Genomic DNA, 20,709 nt, shown 5'->3' with positions numbered 1-20,709 from the left:
GGGCTCAGGTGGCAGGCCTCAGTAAAACTGTCAAGCGTTGACCGGTCTCCGGTGATAAAAAGGTTGGGGACCACTGCTTTAGGAAACACATTTTCTTAAGATGGACAATTCCCCTTTCCATTGTAGTTGATTGAGTACATTCACCAAAATTTCTTGCTAGGGTCAGTGTACCCTCCAAAAGAGCATGATAGAAGTCTACTGAGGCAGGGAGAAATCAATGGAAATTGCTGTTTCCTCTTAAGAAAACTCCCTTATGTTTTGGGAATATAATCTGATACAGGCCACTTAAGGGAGGTTTTTATGCTTTTGCTTTTTTGACATATGATTCTGAGTGGCACAACTCTCATTAATGCAGCTTGTAAGCTATTTCCAAGTACTTCTAGCTCATAAGATTCATTGCCTATCTATGAAATAGATCTTATTTTCAGTTTAAGCTTCCATAAGCAAGTCACCGGAATTAGAAAACTGGCAAGCCCTCATATCCTATTCTATTGGAGCATCTTAAGTGCTCATATTATTTTCGCTAGAGAGAACACTTGAAAACAGAATTGTTAAAGACAAAAGTCAAGGGCTGATAAAAGATAAGAAGAGATTTTGTGCCTCCAATAGAACAGCTTCTAAAGATGAAAGGAACAGAGAGAGCTGCTGTCCCAGTAGTCCTCCAATGTGTCAGATTAAGGAGACCAGCTGTAGCTTGAAAATTTTTATTTCTTTAAGAGATGCTGAGGTGAGTACATTCAAAGTCTCTAACAATAGCAGTGCTGTAACTATGTTATCATCCACTAATACATACATACATATATATGTACATAACTGTATTGCTGCTCTTTTGTATTGGATAATACATTCTAAATGTTTTGCACACTCAGTAAGTATTCTGAGTACATCTATTGGGTCTCCCCTGCAGTGCCATTCTCATCCCTTTTAGGTTGTCTTTTTCCTTTTCTCCACAAGCCATTTCCCACTGCTGCTGTGTGCTTGTGAGGAACCTGAATTGGGGCTAGGGAACCCAGCACTTTAAAAACAGTAAAGCATAGTTTGGCCCTAAATTTTCCTCCCTTTTAGGGCACAAGGGACTGCGTTTCCCTTTTCCCTTTTGCCATGCCTAGAGCTACAATTCAGTCAACTGAAGACGATTTTAAACTAAAAGACAGAGATGGTCCCAAATGTTTCTCAGCTCAAGCTGCATTCAGGATCTGAGCTGTCAGCCAGAAATGGCAGAAAATATAAACCTTTATCTATTTATGTATATTTGAACTTCTCTGACAATGAATTAATACAGACACACCAAAAAGGGAAAAAGGGAAGAAGTATATTGAAATCAGGTAAGTGAAATCAATACTTTCATAGTTAGCTATTGTAAGAAACTAGCAATCCTATTAGATATGCATCACCAGTGTTGTTTTTGTAATGATTTCTTCACTGTGGGAAATAAAACTATGAATACATTCTCATTTCTGTAATGGCGTAAGCAACAAATACCCATTTCCATTTGACTGAAGGTGTCTTTATTAACAGTGAATGTGAGGCAGGTAACTTGGCTACTGGAAGGAGTAAAAATGATACTTCACTAAACAGTTTCTAGAGCTCGAGGTCAGAGTTGTCCTGACCTGCTTCTGCACATTCTGGTAAGCCTAGCACTCCAGCAGCCTACTAGCAGTGAGATGGAGAACAAAAGTCTGAGTCCCTCCTGCTCGCTCTGAGACCTACTGGGATGGCCTCTTAAAGAGGTAGTACGCAACACTCCTCTCCCTCCTTGGTAGAATATTCAGTCATCCAAACAAAACATTTTTGCTGCTGATATCGTCTTCCTTTTTGGCTTGATTCAGTTGCAGTCTCAGCAGAGTAAAAGTAAAAGTAAAAGATCACCACTTCCTTGTGATGAAGGTGGGTGAACCTTATTGGCAGAATTGGGAAGGTTTCCTCCAAATAATTCTGAACCTGATGTTGATGGATTGGTTTCCTTGGAAGATTCCATTGGTGAATTAGGAGTGTGGACCACACATTTGGTCTACATAACATTTCAATAATAATCTATCCATGATCTGCTGTCTACATAGACAGGCCCTGTGACTTATGCTATTTTTGATGGAACCCACTGAGAACCGTTTAACATAGTTCTGAACCCATACTGGTTCCTGAGGAGAGAAGATATACAGATTCCTAGATGTCAAAGTAGAATTCTTCTCCTGTTCTTTTTTTAGACTGTGAATTGTTTGCAATATCAGGGTGGACATGATCTAGGCATGTCCTGTGGTAATGTTTCATAAGCATCTCAGCTGGGCTGGACCCAACTGAAGGGCAGGGTGTGACATGTTTTGCTAACAGGAATCTTGCCAATCTGGTTGCACAGTCCCCAGAAATTATCCTTTTCAGTGCATCTTTTGTAGTCTATATCATTTACCTGGTTTGTTCATGGTGCCACTATTCCTAATAGGAATAGATTCCTATTAGCAAAGTCTTAGAAAACTGCAGAGGTGAAAGCAGCACCATTGTCTGAAACAAGAAGTTGCAAAAAGTTGATGGAGAACTGTGATGGCAGTACTCAAAGTTACAGCAGAGACAACAGCTACTTCAAGCCATTTTGAAAATGAATCCACAATAAGGTTTAGGAAGGTTTTGCCCTGGAAGGTGGTCAACAAAGGAGGAGATGAGACCAAGGGAAAACTAGAGCTTCCCAAGGGAAAACTGAAGCTTTTGGTGGATTGTGGAGGGTAACTGAACATATGTTACATTCACTCATTGCCTTTTCACTATCAGTGCCTAGTCCAATCCATTCTGGCCAGTGTCATACCATACCTGGGTGCAGGAGTGGTTTAAAGATTCATGGGGCCCATAACTCCAGAGCCAGCTTAAGGATTTGTGGGGCCCTAGTTCTTAGTATGAAATAGCATCTGACATCTGACTGCCATGTTTCTCCATAATGCACAACCCTTATGAGCTGACAGTTCATACTGACAGTATAAAAGTGACCTGAATACTTCAGTCAGTTTTTCTGTGAGCCAACCCCTCCATACCCAGTTGAAAGAAAACATGCCATGATGGGAAGCCTGAAAAGGGGGGGGGGAGTTCTGGTATGGATTCCAACTTAAGTACTACATAAGTACTTCCATTGGTGGAGGAATGGTACAGTCAAGTATCTGCAGAGATAGATGGCTTATGGCTTCAATGCAATGTCTTTCCTTGGTCTATAAGTGAGATTATAATCATAATGTGGTACTGGGAACTAACAGCTGGTATTTCTCTTTCTTAACTGTGATGACTGAAAGATCAAACTTCTACAGAAACTTTTTGAGTCAATTCATGAGTTGCTTCTTAGAGAAGGTCATAATCAACACATCATCAAAAGTTAAGCACAACTTCAGAAGAATGAGCTAATAAAGTTTCCATAGAGTGCTGAAAGATTCCTGGTGTCACTGAAATTCCAAATTTCACCCACAAAAAACCCTACAGTGTGTAATAATGGTTTGGATATCTGCAGCCTTGTCATTCACTGCCAGTTGGTCATAGGCTTGAGCATAGTCCACTTTAGCAAGAACCTTTTGTAAGTAAGGACAGTCAACTGGTTTATCGCTGGCATGGGATACGGGTCTATGTCTTATTTATGGTATATTTGTAAGTCCCAGAAATACATACATTGCTGCTTCGTTTGAAGACAGGAACAATAGGGGTGACCCAAGTTGTGTGAGTTGCTGCTCTATAACTCCTTGTGCAATAAGCCAATCAAGTTCTTCATCGATCTTTGGTCTCAGAGCACAAGGAACATCCTGGGCTTTCAAGCAAATAGGTGTTATGGTAGGGCCCATTCGGAAAGTCACTGGTGGATTTTTGTATGCTCCTAATGCCTCAATGAGTACATCTGGGGACTCAGATGTCCATTCTTCCAGTTTTGGTAGACACTGTGTTCTCTCAGCATTTGCACAAAAAAACTAAATTTGTACCATTTTTGATTCAACCCAAACTGATTCAGGCCAAACCAAAATTACACAAATTACCCTTCACTTTTTTTGATCTAGCCAAATCCATTTGGATGAATCCAAAAACCTTTGAGATTTTCCCCACATGCATATGCTCCCCCCCCCCTTCCCAGGCAGTGTATAATGTGGGGGAAGGCAGTTAAATGGCATGCAAAGCCAGGTTAGGGGAGAGCTGGGACAGGATGGACTTTTCCACCCCACCTTTGCTCTCCCCAATCCCTGCTGGCAGCTGGCTCCTGAAGGCTCAGGGAGAGTTGACATGAGAGTAGACATGTTCTTCCCATGCCTTCAGGAGCTGGCTGTCCCCCCCCCTCTCAGGCACTGCCTGAGAAAGCAGAGAGAGGTGTTTAAAGGGTTCAATAAGCAGCAGATGTGACAGCCCTTTAAACGGCTTTCTCAGTGTTCTCATCAGCTGCTCGTCAGGCTCTCCCTCTCTCTACCTTCTCAGGCACTGCCTGAGAAAGTAGGGGAGATGCATGTAAACTGGCTGAATCGTGACCAAATCATGCTTCAGCTGCTGCTGATTTGGCCTGTTTAAATTGCAGGGATGGGCAGTTCAGGTTGGATAGGTCCAAAAAGTACCTGAATCAGCATTGATTTGGGTACGTTTCAGCAAATCTGAACCAAATTGCCCATCTCTATATTCTCCTTGAACACTGATTCCCAAGGGTGTGAGCCAATTTCTTCTTAGCTGGCATTTATGAATCCCTTTTGTAACTAGCAAGGATAATGTCTGACAGGTCCATTGTGAGCATTTATCTGTGTAATAGCAATTGTTTTGAACATTGCCCCTCAACAACTTCTGTTGAATGGTGTACAGTGTTTGTATTTCTTCTTCGGGGATACCCTCCAAGCTATGGGCAGTTTGAAGCCAGGACTCTCCCCCAACTATTTCCCCCCCTGGGATCAGCCTTTGACTGACAAGCTCTTTCTATGTGATACCTCTTTTCTGGGCAAATCAGGCACTCAGCATTCCTGAATCTGCATTCACTTATGTTGCCCTACAAATCTTAAACATATAGATGCATTACTTGATTAACATAATCACAGGGCTGTAGTGAGATTAAAATGTTGTAAACCACTTTGAGTTCCCACTGAGGATATAAGAATAGTAGAAATATCTAAAATAAACAAAAACTATGACACATGAATTCTCCTTACTTAGAAGAGTTTCTTGATGCATTAACACACACACAAGTACGCATACTGAAAGGTGCAAGAAATGCTTTCCTATGATATGACCCTAAAGTGTATTTTTAAAAAACAGCTCATGGCAATCAGGCAGCTTTTTTCTAGCTCAGTGATTATCAGGAATGAAAGAAAGACCTATGCAGTAGACCCCATCATACAGTGCTGGTATTACAAAACATACTGCAAAGCTATAAAATAATTCTGTGAGTACTTGCTTCCCTCGCTGCTACGTATGTGGTTCAATGGAGCCTTTCAGTAGCAATCACAAATAGTAAATACTGTCTGAATTGCTTTCTAGTATCATAGAATCATAGAATAATAGAATAATAGAGTTGGAAGGTACCTCATGGGTCATCTAGTCCAACCCCCTGCACTATACAGGACACTCACATCCCAATCACTGTAATCTGCCACTCCCTTGAACCTTCACAGAATTAGCCTCTCGGTCAGATGGCTATCCATCCTCCATCCAAAGATGGAGAACCCACCACCTCCTGAGAAAGCCTATTCCACTGAGAAACTGCTTCATAAGAAGGTGACATTACTCATAAGAAGGTGACATTACTCTCGCTTCATTTTCACTCCCTGATGTCCACGTAGTGTTGGCTACATGATGGCATCACTGTTAGTATGGACAAGGTCTGCTTTCTCCCAGTCCAATGCAACTTCCGGCACCTTCCCACTCTGGGCACAAGTTCAACTCCCAGGTTTAGGCTGGGGTACCTATTGTGCTTGGGTAGAAGAAAAGGAATTTCAGGATAAGTCTAGACATCTGTGCTCAGCATCTCTCTCATGCAGCTTTCTGCAGCCCTGCACTGCTTTGTGCCAATTATCTGGCAATGGGGGACATGCTGGCAGACCTGAAGTTTGGCAGCTCAGGCTTGGTCTCCACTGGTGGGGGCTGCTGGCAGGCTGGGTATGGGGAGTGTTCTGCCATTGTAACCCACCCTTCTTCCTCATGTCGCTAGCCATCTTTGCCATGTCTACAGGGGAGGCCTTGGTTAACTTGCTGCCTGAAACAATAACAGACTGGTACCAAGGACGTTATCTAATTTGAAGGGTCTTTTGGTAAATATTTTTAGCTCTGTGAAAGCTACCTCTTCCTGTCACAAATATTTGCTCCCCAACAAACTGTTCAGCCATTCTTATAGTAGCCACTGTCTGTGCTCATCCTATCCTGGAAAAGACAAAGATGTAAGTTCTTCCTCAGAAAGGTTTCAAATTAGCTTGTTACAGAAATTAGGAAGAGAAAACCAGAGGCACTAACTTCCACACTGTGAGTGAAAACACAGAGATGACAGATAATTAAGAAGTTAAGACTATTATTCCCTCTAGAATGAGAGTGATTCTTTCAGTTCATAAATCTCTAAATATGGAAGCTAATGAGCTATCTACAACCAGAAGAGTGTTGAAAAACAAAATCCCTGAACACTTATACACAAATCTAAGAAACAGCTCTAAAATCAGCTTGGAGCCAAAAAGGAATCCATAGAAATGGAAGAAAAGCCTCAAATAAAGGGAGTTAATGATATTGTTCTGCAGTTATAAGAGGGAAAAATGAGCCTTGAGTGGCAATAAGATCAATGGCCCTTCCTCAGTTTAGCCAGGATGTCAGGCTCTCCTCCCATTAGTGAGTACAACACAGGTCCTCACCCAGAATAATGGCTTAAAGCCATATTAATACCCCCACCCCACCTCTTTGGGGTTGGCTCTCAAATTTTCCTCTAAAATGTGGCTGAGCTTATTTACTTGAGCCCTCTCTATTTTGTAGCCTTACAAAAAAGAGAGATTATTCCTGTATTAATTTCTCTCTTGTCTTGAAAGGCTTCTTTTAGACTGCAGAGCTGTGAATGGGCCTTTGCTCATCTTTCATGCAGAGACAGAGAGAAATAAAACTTCAGACTGATGTGGTGGCAGCTGGTCTCTGACATTATCTCTTAGACTGAATGTGTAACAAGCTTGTTGTTCCCTATGTTAAAGAGAATTTCCCCAGGATTCTAAAGAACTACTGTGGGGAGGAAAAATCAGGAACACCTGCCAGCTATTAACACCTTCGACCTCAGGATAACCCACATCACACAGTCAGGCTTCAAGAGTGAATAAGAGAAATTGTGAGTCAGAAATGATGGGGCTGTACTGTACTGTACTGTAAAAGCCCACATAGGCCCTCACTCTTTACGCCAATGCCTGGAGTTTACAGTTCTGAAAACCTTCAGATACAGCTGTGTAGGCTGATCTGTATGAGGCTGGTGCATGGATTGTCTTCTTTTGCAATCCAAATCAGCATTTGATCCTTTCCCAAATAATGAATCCGCTGGTTTTTTTCCCCCTCAGTTCAGTGGTCAGGATAAGGTTTGTGCCCAGATTTACTCAGATTATGTCAGAAGAAAATATGCAATAAATGAAATCCCAGAAAGAGACTGGCTTTATTGATGGCAACTTTGTTAGTACAATAAACAGGCCTTTTGAAAGAACCACAATAGGGAAATGAATTTAATAACATAGAAATCTCATAAGTAATTGTCCCCTGTGGTTTTAGCTATGTCTAGTCCAAATCAAGGCTTTTCCCAAATTGCACCCAAAGAGTAAACAAAGGAAGAATTTAATCAAATGCATTGATTACCCAGTTTGAAGCAGACTGTTTATTCTTCTTTGAGAAGTATTTCAGAATGAAGTGTTCAATATCAGAGCAATGCTCAAGAGATTTTGACATTGCCTTGGCCTTAATTACAATGAACATCATTAACAGAAGCCATCCCTTTGCATGATGGAGTATGCAACATTAAGGTTTACAAATAAATAAGCAAATTAATCTCTCCTCTAGCTGGGGTACTTGCCTGGCAAGTCATAATTTTCTTTTAGTAAGGGTTAGAGGTGGTAACCAACCTGGAAAATGGAGGTTTGTGGGGGCGGCAGGTTGGGAGACATCACGAACCTCAAACCCCGAACTTGCATGGATCCTTCCCCTGTGTCCACAAACTTTTGGGTTTGCTTGAGTTTCTTAACTGTTTAGCAGTTTTCTGGGGTGCTATAGATGTGAAATTCACTGTAGAGCCCACTGACTGTGTTGCCTCATTGTGGACATAGTTTCTGGGTCTAGTCCTGTGTCCACCCTTCTCCCATTTAGCCCTGGGAGGTGGTTATCCACCTATCTACCTTCCCATGTCATAGTTTTAGAGAGGAACATGGTTTCCTATGGACTTAATGGACTTGCTTGTACAGACACTTCTTGCTGAGGGGACCAAAAATGGCAACTGGGGGGGCCCAGATGTGGTGTAGCTCCCTGGGTCCTGGGTCAGGTGCTGTGACTACCCACCTGTCTACCTACCAACCTTAACAACTTTTTACCTGCCTACCTACCCAACTATCTAGCTACCTACCTAACCAATTGTATACTTGCCTACCTAACTAATAATCTACCTACCTAACTAACCAACTATCTGCCCATCTACATCACTATCTACCCATCTAGCGAACACCTATGGAGCACAACTACCTACAAACACTGAACCCAGGATCGAGGTAGTATGGTGGCAGTGACACCACATCCAGACCTTGGCAAACATAATAACTTGAGACTGGCCTTGAACTCAAAGTCTGAGAACTTCTAAATGTATCATGCATATCGTATCCTGCCACAATCTAGGTCTGTTTGCATCAGCCTTAGGGATGGTCACAGGCAGGAGGGGTAGCTTGGTGTTGGAGCACTTGGTCCCTTGTGTGAGGCAACCTTCCAAGGATGTTGGGAGACATAGACATATGTAGAATTCCATTGGGTGGGCCTGGAGGAGCTTGTGTTCTGGAGTTCCCATCTCTGCCTGCTTGACAGGGTGCTGTGGGGGAAGTATGTGGTGAGCCACCGACAAGTATCCAAAAGTGACCACGTCTCCAAAATGGCATCGTCCCATGTGGACCTTACTTACAAGAGTGTCCCTGACTACAAGATGCAAAGTGTGATCCCCACACACAGTGCTTCCCATCCTGATATTCTGGACAGCAGACAACATGTTTGCGCCTGTATCTGTGATGATGTAGTCCCAGTTCACCTCCCCAATGCCCAGCCACTCTTTGAAGCTGTCCTCAGTAACCACAGCAATGTTTCGCAAGGCGTGTGCCTTGTCCATCCCCTGAGTGTGCAAGAGGAACATCTTGTATCTAAGAATGAAGGGCACAGATAGTCCTCGAGGATGGGCCCAAGGTTGTGTTTGAGGCAGATGCAGACACAGTGCATTGTGATGTGGAAGGGCAGAATGACTGTAATAAGCTGCTGCTGTTTGGGCAGTGCAAGCGAATGCTCCTCTTTGGAGTCTGGATAAAGATGGGAGTCTGTGATAAGGAGCATCTCTCTGCATCCTCACCTGCCACACCACTCAAATTGGTACTCACAGGACTGATGGGGGGGGAGAATACTTAACTGCAAGGGTTTGGCTGATGGGAGAGAGAGCAGTCACTCGCCAACTCTAAAATCAGACCTGGCAGATAGGTGCATGTTGGCGTGAAATCTATAAATCATTTGGGGATCAGGGAGGTGGGTAAACACAGTAGGACTCCTCTTATGAGTCACAAACTACCACTAGTGGGAAAGCAACAAAGGGATACCTCAAGTGTCATTGAATGTAAAACAAGGAATAGCCCAAAGGCAAAGGAAAACTAAAAAGTGTGATTACTCAGGTAAATGACCCTGGAATGGAAGGGAAAGTGGCAAATGAGATCTTCTTCCAAACACCTCCCAAATTACCCCTTGACACCTATGACTGGATTTACTGTTGGACTATGGAATGGATTTCCTCCTAAGGCAGGACCACAGCCACAGCCCAAGACATAACTTGGCCGGAGGGTGGGGTGGAGAGGATCGCAAAAGGGGATCCCAAACTGATCGCACCCTGACATGGCAAAAGCAGTGATGTATAACTGGTTTCAAAGTGTGTCAACGGGATGTAAACAGGGGAAAGAGGGTGGAGAGGAACAGAAATCATGCTCCAAGAGAAAAGCACAGAAATTGAAAGGTAGTCCCGTGTGTGATCTGGGGGAAAGAAGGGAGGAAAAAAGGTGTGGAAACCAAGATACTGATTTGGCTATATAGTCATAGCCACCCGAGATACCAGGAAGAGATGCTGGGTTTGGAGCCAAAGCCCCCCACTACACATGCACCTAAGTGATGGTGATCTTGAGGTAAAACTGCACCTCACACACAGAATGTTGGGAAATAGAAACAAGGATTTATTGGCGATCTTCCATCCCACTCCCAGGAAGAAAGTTACAAAAGTGAACCGAACAAGGGGATCAAATAAAACACCCCGAAAGAACACCACCTAAAAATAAGCCATGTCTCTTTAATGGGACTCTAAGTGGATTTGAGATTATGCTGTCTGCTGAAATGCTGAAAGCTTACATGCTGATTTGGCTGTGCAGCAAAAATCAGTCTCAAATACAGAGAACAGTTGCAGAGGACCTCCTGCCCTCCAAATATATCTCAAGGAAAAGTCAAAATAAAATTTGTCCCCAAAGCACTTTGTAGAAAAGTAATGTAGAAATCAGGATTTATTTGTGATCTTTCACCCAACTTCCAGAAAGAAAATTAGAAGAGTTAACCCAGAAAATGTTTCCAGGAAAAACCCACCAAGAATACCCCTCCCCCCCCACTCCCAGAATGAACAAAAATAAAAGACAAAAATAAAAGACATCTATCTGCACTCAGTGAGGGGGGTGATTTTTTGAATGAGCAGCCGAAGACCCACAGCCAGAAATGAGCAGCCGAAGACCCACAGGTAATGCTGAAGGTGCTCCTTCTCTTCGAACCCTCCAATTGAGCCATTCTATCCCACAAAATTCCCTCCCTCCAAATAGCTATGTATGTCTCCATCACTCCTTCACTCCAAACCAAAAGAACGCAATAAGCTCTCTTGTGGCCCCAGGGAGTACATATGCCATGCCCATCTTTAGAGAAGGTCTGTTGAATCATTGATTGAGCTACACTAAGATTGACAACTCTGGTTTGGCAAACTCTTGGAGATTTAGGGACAGTGTCTGGGGCAGGTGGAACTTGGAGAGAGGAAGGAGGTAATCAGAGATGTAATTTCCAGGAGTCCGTCTGCTAAACTTGCCATTTCCTCCACAGGAGCTCATCTCATCTGGAGATCAGTGGTAATTCCAGGCCCGACCCAGAGATTGGAAATCTTAATGCAGACAGAGCTGCCATGTTTCTAGCTGTAGTAGATTCTGATGAAGTCACCACATGCTGATTGTGGTTGTTTGGTTGTGTACTTTGGCCCTTGAGTTATTTTGTAGGTGAGGGGCAAAACAGGGAACAGCAGGAAGGTATGCAGAAAAGAGAATCAGGTTACAGAGATTTCATTAAGTTTCTAGACTTCGAAGAGATTATCCTTACTGGATCTCATATACCCTTCTTCATTCTTTTGCTGGTCTTGTAATTGCTGTGCCAAAGTATTTTATTATGTACTCAGCTTCTGTTACCCAATGAGAAATATGTATGATTCTAAATTAAGGAGGGTTCCTTTTGATGAATGTTTGTTACAAAAATGTACTATAGTACAGGGCCACAAATGAAGCGATCTCCAATTTCACCGTTGTTTCTTGTTCTTTTAAATTATTTCATTTCTAGAGCCAATTCTGTCCCTTTTTTAAAGGCTGGCATTTAATCAAAGGGCTTGATATTCATGCAACATTTCAGAGCAGAAAGGATTATAATTAAAAGGCTTAAAACAGCAGACCAATATTCCTTCCCAGGCTAGACACAAAAGGAATGAAGAAAGAACTCTATTTAAAAATGAACAGGATAAAAGAGTACACATCTCCTCGTATCAGCTAAGTAACATTTTGGGATTCTTAGGAGCCTTCTCTCAATGCTGTGTCTTATGCATTCTGCACATGTGCAGAACAACAGCAGCTCTAAGAAGGGAAAGAAACCAGTGCAGTGGGGCTGAGGGTGTCATTGTCACTGGGCTACTCCCCCCCCCATCAGTTGTCCTTCATAGCTGGTGAAGAGTTGGAATAATCAGAAAACTGCCTTGTGTATACTGTGTTCCCACTTTGATTTAGTCTGCATTTTTTCCGTACTGGGAATAAGAACTTTATGGAGAATCAGCTGTGTGAAAGAAGCTTTTTCTACATTTACTGGTGCCTCCATGGGGTATCACATAAAGTTCCAGAAAAGGGTTCCATTTCAATAACTCTGCTATTAGAAACCATAATAAGTTGTACAGACAGAATCATATAGTACTCTAGGAGCAAACACAAAAAGGAAAACATTACATTTTATAGAATTATAATTTAGTTCTTATTGAATATTTATTTTCTTGGAAGTTGTTTCACTAGATAGTATTAAACTTGTGTGTAGTAATGTAAGGACTGCTGAAAGTGAGCAATAGTAAATGTCAGAAAGAGAGACGTCATGGTTTGCCTTTACCAGAGCAAACCTTGCTTCATTCTGAAAGCTTGGCAGGGCTGCCAACTGCTTCTCACAAACAGCTGAGAGAACTTTGTCAAGTAAGAACCATCTGGTGCTTGCTTGTTCTCACAAATGTGTTCAGTTCTCAAGAATTTCTACCATTTTGTCAATTATGCTGAACAGCAGTAGATACAAACCGTTCTACCACATTCTTTATAGACATCAGAAGTTTTGTCATCCCATGCATATGTTAAGCCATCCAGGAACAGAGTTTGGGTACATTATTCTGTGAAAAAAAATATCGTATGCTGGAATTGCAAAAAGTAAGATATTCCATGCTGTTTTGCCATTTATATTCCTTGTATTTGAGTTTAAGCGTTGATTTAAAATTATTTTAACTTGAACAATGTGAATTTAGCTTTGCAGTTATTCATGAGGCTGGGTAGGCCAAGAGATAATGATTTAAGTGTCATTCATGGAACACAGAAGCTGAATATAGAACTACACCTAGGTTCCCACATCCGAGAAAACATCCTAGCCACTGCCCTGCACTGGTTGTAGCACTGACTTCCTGTTATGATTCCACATTTTGAACATATGGAATTCCTGGGTGAATGTGGCAGAGATCCTAAGAGATACAACACCATGAAGAGGAGGTGGTGGTACATAGCAGGGGAATGTTTACATTTCTGTGTATGCACATATACAAAGTTTCCTGTTCAATCAGTTTCCTATTTTTCACATGCAAGCCAAGCAGCATTGCAAGTGTCCAACTTCCATGAGAGCAGTGCATAATCATGAAGTGAACTTAATGGGTAGATGTTGGAACATATCTAATGTAAGTAGCCTCAGTACTATGATGGAAGGAGAGCAGGATGTAAATGAACTTAATACAAGTGAAATTATTTGGTCCATTGTTCAATTTGTGTTGGGAAGTGATATCTCAGAACACAGATTACAGGCTGGATTTTCAAAGGTACCTAGAATTAGCTCAATTCTGTCCCCATTGAAGTTGTCTTCAGTTTACAATTGGTTGTAAAAGAAAGACACTTAGATTTTCCTAAATGGCTAGTAGACTTGATTACTTGGAATGACTGCAGGTTTTAAATAAGGCACATAAGAAGCATCATTCAGTGGTGGTTAAGGGTAGTAGTAGTTCAGCACAATTAGAGCTCCTCCTAGGCCTATAACTATTTTCACTTTAATTAAAAAAAACCCTAAACACTATGGGTTGTACTAGAAAGGAAATTCTTTCTATACACATCTCCATCCAAACAATGTCAATTGCACAGTGACTGTTGCCCTTTTAGCTTTCCCCACTTGGACTGCACCACTACCATTTAATGGCTGCAAATCTATTAAATTGCAAAACAAATGTAAGCACTGTCCTTGCCAAGGAGTAAATTGAGTGTAGATGAGCTTTTTGAGCTCATTTAACAGGTGACCTTGCAGCTGCCTCCCAAACATAAGTCAGTTATGACCTTAGTGTAATTTAAATGGAACAAACACAATCATAGTATTCTTTAGAGTTCCTGCTTTTTGTTCAGATCTAAATGTGGAAGACAAAATATATATCTCAAGCATAGATTTGGGATAAATCAATGACAGAGAAAAATGCTGTATTTTTTAAACAGCACTGCACTGAAAGATCAGGCTATAATAGACTCCATTATATTTTGATCCACGTAGAACTAGATTGGGCTGCCTCAACCAGAGTTTCATGAAAACCTGGGGTTTCCTGATGGCCTGGGGAGGGGTTCCTGAATGGGTGGGACTTAATTATTTTTAGATATTTTTAAAATGTGCTAAATATTTATCAGGTGATATGGCCATATATTGTCATGCTGACCCTCCCAAAAGGGCCAATGATGGGCCTGGAGGGGGTAGGAAGGGGAGGGATCCCAGGTGAGCACATACACAGCTCTACTTCCCAATCATATTCTACATGATTGCATCACTTCTGGGGGTTCTCAAAGCCTGAAGAATGTTTCAGGGGGTTCTCAACAATAAGAAGTTGAGAAAGGCTGCACTAGATATCACCCAAATTGGAGGTCTACTAAGTTTAGAAAGTGTGTCTATGTGGGGGGGGGGCGGATTAGTGAGTGTAATTGGAAACTGTGCAAAAAGGTGGGTAACTATGGGATCTTTACCTATGTATACCAGGATATTCCCTGAAGAAACACTTAAGTAACTGGAAAGTTGTTTTATTAAGAAGAATCAAAAGGCAACTTACAACTGTACACACTAAAGCTCTTGTACTATACACACGAGAAATTAACTAAGGAAAAGGAGGGTTGAATGGGAAACGCTGTTAGGAAGAGAGGAAGTTTAGTTACTGTCACAACCAGCATTTCATGGAAAGAGAGAAGAAGCCTACACACAAGCTGCTGGTGTACACAGAATGTCTAAAGTATACACAGACTAGATGCTCTACTTTTATGGGGAAATTGTATACTCAGGCTAAGTCTGATGTGATATTGCCCTAAAACAATGTACTGTTGACTTTTTTTTTAATATGACAATACAACTAGAAAGCATGTAATGGGTTTTTCTGTAGTGAGGACAATACCCAGAGTGAATGCACGGTGAGTTCCCAGGTGGCAGATGACACCTGTGATTGCTCCACCAGTATAGAACTAAAGATGTTGATGTTTCTTGAATACATCTAGATTGGAAACTGCTTTGGTGGGGCAGATTGTGAGTGATTGTTAGTTGAGTTCTGTGGGTATGAGGGGAAAGTAGCACCTTTCTCAGAGAGCCTATTGTCCCAAAGATAAGTATCCTTGCTTTGAGTGGGGAAAGAATCGGACCCTGTGATCTTACCGATAAAGCACAGGAAAGTCCTGGAGACCTGACATTTAACTGGTGTCTATGTCTGCTACTTGGGAGTAGACCAATCCAATATCTATTCCTGCCAGTCAGTGCCCTATAACATTTTTGGGATATTATGGAAGGGTGTTATATTTATGTTGCCTATGAACTTCTCCTCAAAGTGAGGAAAGGTCCCACTATTAATATAGAGGCTGGGGAAAAAAATTGTTCTGGGAAGGTTTAAAAGACAGCTGTCTGAATTAAAGACAATCACTGTAATCTCATATTTAAAAATAGGGAAGAGAGTTACTGAAAAACTGAGGAAAATATTTTAAGCGATAAAGTCCCCTATGAAGACACCTTCTACTTGTGGAGGAGGGCAGGATGCTGTTCCCATTGGTTGCAGAGGAAAGGACACGCAGTAATGGGTTTAAACTACAAGTACAACAATATAGGATAGATATCAGGAAAAAAACATTTTCACAGCCAGAGAGTAGTCCAGCAGTGGAATAGGCTGCCTAAGGAGGTGGTGAGCTCCCCCTCACTGGCACTCTTCAAGCAAAGGTTGGATACACACTTTTCTTGGATGCTTTAGGATGCTTTGGGCTGATCCTGCGTTGAACAGGGGATTGGACTAGATGGCCTGTATGGCCCCTTCCAATTCTATGATTCTATTATTCTACTTTTAAAGTATTTAATATATGAATTATGTGGTACAGTGTTTGATTCACTCATAATTACAATTACTCCTCAACTGACATATAGTGAAATGAGTCTGCTCTAGAGCCCACAAAATGAATTAAAAAAATCATAAGAGCCTGACTGGATCAGACTAAGGTTCTTCTTTTTCACATTCACCAACTAAATGATCTCAAGAAGCCCACAACTAGGGCAAGGAGGCAATTGTCTACTGTTCTGGAACTCCTCCTGCAATTGCTATTTTGTGTATGACTTCCAGTATTACTGCAGAGGGAGTTCTCTGTCTACTTACCCACACCAGGCATAATTTTACCAGATTATTCTCTGTGTCAGTCAATGAGGCTATGATGTCTAAAGGAGGGAGCATGGACGAAGACTTTCTTGGTTAGATCCCTGTTTGAAACTTTCTTAGTCATCATGCTATTACCACTCCAATGAGGCTAGAAAGGTGTGTTCTGACATTGCCTTTCTGTGGAAACTTTAGTCAATTGTTATGTATGGCTGGTCCCTGCTCGATAGACTGGCATACTGTCCCCCAACAACCAGTTGCACCCCTCAACCATCCAGGCTTATGTTAAAGCCAGACACAGATTGAGTTACTGAACTCCACCCCCCTTCTTTTTACTCTTTGAACCTCCTCTGGCCTTTTGGGCAAACTTTATGACCCAGGGAGGCTCTCCCTCTTCTGTGAGAACTCTGAGAACCTTCCCTTATCACCCCTTTTGTCCTTGGTTTGTTTGTGAGACACTTGAAATTTACTGCCAAGAATTGGTTTGTTTGGGGGATGCTGGAAATTTACTGCCAAGAACAACTGTAAGGGCAGATGTCTCCATGCTCTTTGTGCCTTTTTATATCAATAGTCTCTTCCTGTGTGAACCCATCTTCCTGCCTATAAATACCCCTATGGGGGCAACGTATCCCTGTCTCAGTCAATGCTCCCCTGCACCTACTATGCTGTGTTTTTGCATCATCTAATGGGACCTTTCAATAAAGACTAGCACCACGTGTGTCTGGAGCAGTTCTGATCGAGTGGGATCAGCCATGGTTCATGACATAAAGTCTGTCAAGACCCAGCTGGGCCAGACTACATCTTCTCTCCAGTTTGTTCCAAGCCACAGATTCGACATGACAGCTGCAGTCTGAAACATGTCCCGTCTTCCTCTCCCACCCCACTGTATTGCTGATCAAAAGGTCAGCAGAGTCAAGTTTTCTTAGAGGCTTCCAGCAAGTTCCTTTGTCTCTCACCTTTAACTGACTTTAAGCCAGAGGAAATTGCTTCCCCATCCCAAAAGCTAGACCTATGAAGACATGATGGTTCCCTTTCAGAATCCATTTATGGACCCAGCCAGGCCATTTCTCAACTTCTCACCCTTTGGATATGCCATCATGTGCTCAGCTTGTGCCTTTCATGCCTCCATCATGAGCCAAGCACAACCCCCTCATCTCAAAAAATATTAAAAACTCTGGCTTTGCTAATCCAAAATGTGCATCTGATGTGGGATCCATTCAGGTTACCCTTCACGCTGCTGGCTGGCTATGTCATACCTCTGCCTCTCTGCTCTCCAGGATGGGTTAATATACTTATTGCAACCCTTTCCCCCTCTTTGAATTCCATTCCAATTGACTTTTAATGTGTCTGATAGGTGTTTGTCTATTTCTTTTTATTATTTTCTTGAGTTCGAAAGCAGTGGTCCCCAACCTTTTTATCACTGGGGACCGGTCAATGTTTGACAATTTTACTGATGCCCGGGGGGGGGGTAGTCTTTTGCCAAGGTATGCCACTGCTGCCTAAGCCCCTTGCTTTCCCGCCGGCGCCCCTGACTTCCCACCACCCACTGGGGGGTGCTGCCAGCAGCAGCTGCACAGTGCCACGCTGAGGGGGAACCCCAGCCATGGCAGCCGCCGGAGAGCACCAAAAGTGAGCCAGCAGCAGAGTGGCAGGGCAGCCCCCGAGGCAGCAGCCGGGGAGGAGGACGAGGAAGAGCCGCGGCCCAGTACTGACTGATCCACGGACTGGTACCGGTCCCCGGACCGGGGGTTGGGGACCACTGTTCTAAAGGATCCAATTACCTCATAAATGATGGCAAATCATCTTTTTGCTATGTTACCAACCTCTCACAAAGCAATTCCCCACTGCACACAAATGTTTTGGTAACACAATACATTGTTGATGTGAAATACCATCATGGTTCCATGGGCCAGATAATGACAGTATGTTATTTTACTGTGGACTGAATGTTTTTAAATTGATTAAGCCAGAACTGCAAAATTATGTTCTAATCACAGACTGGATAATTTGTGGTAAGGATTACTTTTTCCTGGTGCACTGATTTAAGACTGGATGCCTAAAGTCAAAATTTTTGTTGTAGTGCTTCTTTATATTTTAGGAGATTAGGATGTATAACTATTACTTGTTAATTTTTTTTTTTTTGGGGGGGGCGGAATTCTGTATACATTTTCTGAGTCTTCATTCTCCTGTCAGAAATAGCCCATGCATGAATATTTGTCTGGACAGCACAGGCAATTATATTCCTATTTCTCTTTTGTTCTGAATTTTAGTGGGACTGAAAACAAAAACCTATCTCAGTTTTCCTCCTGACTATCCATATTTTTATTTGTTTGCTGGTCATCAACCTCTCCCTGCCTTTCCAAATACTAGGCATTTTGTGGGATAAAATTATAAAATGAACTGAGAGCAGCAGCTGAATAAGTTATCCACTGTTTGCACTGTCTGAAAAGAAATCAAGTGATTCAGCCTTCCATATGTTGCATAAATGATGATGATAAATAATAATGCAGCAAGACAGATGTAACTCAGATGTTGCATAAATGGTACTAGTGATGATAAATAATGCAACAAGATGGGCTGAGTTCAGATGAATAGTTTATGTGGTATGAGCCCCCAGTCTGAACTGCCAAGAAGATTCCTATTGCCCCTTTACACTTCACACAGAAGTACGAGAACAAATACAACATAAAATCTCAAATGTAGAATAAAACATATTATTACAAAAGTAGAATAACACAATATATTCATTTACTTATACAAGTAAAATCAATTCATTATACACATATAAAAATACATTAGAATACTCAAACAAGAAAAAAGGAAATGAAAGTTTAGATGGTTAAGGAAGGATATGTTCAAAGTTTGTGGCTCAGTTCAGATATCAACTGACCTATGATTTCATGAAATGACCGATATAATATGAGATATTGTGGTAACTATGATTCCTTGGGCTCTGACTTGAATGTAGGGTTTGAAAGTGGTTATTTAAACCACAGTTAGTTTTAATTATGTTATTATATGATAGATGAATGCAGACAACTTGGATTGATCCTCAGTGCCAAAAACGTTGGTTTGGCCAGAGCAGCTCAAAATTGAAAATAATATTGTTTTATCTGCCTGTCTACTTCATTAATTTCCCCACCATTTTTCTCATTAGGGAAAAATGTAATTAGCTCACATAGTTCCCTCACCTCTATTTTAATATCATAATAGTGCTGTGAGGTAGGTTTACACTGAGAGTGTGTCACCCAGTGGCCTTCCAGAGCAGAATGGGGATTCAAACCTGGGACAAACCAGATCCTAGTCTGTCACTCTCCATCATACTGGATCCAAGTCTTAATAACCTCTTACAAATAACATACCATTTGTAGAGGTAAATCAGGATGGAATGAGTCTCTTAATAACTGAACCCTATTTTCACAAATGCTGTATGTGTGTGGTACCATCCATTATCCATTAATGGATAATGTCCTCATGGTAGCTTTGATCAGGTCTTGCAAACTAAGGAGTATGGTTTCCTTTATAGATAATCTATCTCATGTTGTGTCTTCAATTTCTCCAGCTGCCTTCAACTTTTCCTAGTATTATTGTATTTTCCACTGACAACATCATTTTAGTTACTTTAGCTCAAAGCGGCTGCATGTGGGGGAGTGCAGAATCGAACCCAGCATGCCAGATTAGAAGTCCGCACTCCTAACCATTACACCAAACTCTAATAGCAGCCTATGGTATCTGTAAAATCCCCTCCAACACCAAATTTCAAATGAATCACCTTTCTTCCTGTCAGCTATCTTCATTGCCCAGATTTCAAACTCATACTTAGTATTAGAGAGCCAGCTTGGTGTAGTGGTTAGGAATGAGGAGTTCTAAACTGGCAAGCCGGGTTTGATTCCATGCTCTCCCACATGCACCCAGTTGGGTGACCTTGGGCTCACCACAGCACTGATAAAGCTGTTCTGACCAAGCAGTACTATCAGGACTCTCTCAGCCTCACCCACCTCACAGGGTGTCTGTTGTGGGGAGAAGAAAGGGAAAGCGAATGTTAGCCCCTTTCTATTCTGGTAGAGAAAAGCAGCATATAAGAATCACCTCTTCTTCTTCTTCTTATAGGGAATACTATAGCATGAATTAACTTGATCTTGGTCCTCAGCGACACATCCTTACACTTAATCTCTTCTAGTTCCTGGATGGCTGCCCTCCCCAAGTCTCAATTTCATTCTAATTTCTTGGGTGCAGCTTCTCTTTTTGTTGCTAATGGAGCCAAGGAATAGAATATCCTTCAACTAAAGTTGTGTAATTCCCCAGTAGTCTTCTTGATGTTCAGATGTAATCCT

General features: G+C 41.9%; 1 long non-coding RNA gene across 1 annotated transcript in view; it reads left to right on the top strand.

Moving 5' to 3' along the window:
- Positions 1–1,279: 1,279 nt before the first annotated feature.
- The window catches only part of LOC143839641 (uncharacterized), a 43,845-nt gene continuing 24,415 nt past the window's right edge, over positions 1,280–20,709 (top strand). Inside the window, exon 1 of the long non-coding RNA XR_013231813.1 lies at positions 1,280–1,325. This is a non-coding gene — a long non-coding RNA (uncharacterized LOC143839641). The remainder of the gene's footprint in view (positions 1,326–20,709) is intronic.

Source organism: Paroedura picta, chromosome 1 (assembly GCF_049243985.1).
Source record: "Paroedura picta isolate Pp20150507F chromosome 1, Ppicta_v3.0, whole genome shotgun sequence".
NCBI lineage: Eukaryota > Metazoa > Chordata > Lepidosauria > Squamata > Gekkonidae > Paroedura > Paroedura picta.
This window is presented reverse-complemented; position numbering and strand designations above follow the sequence as displayed.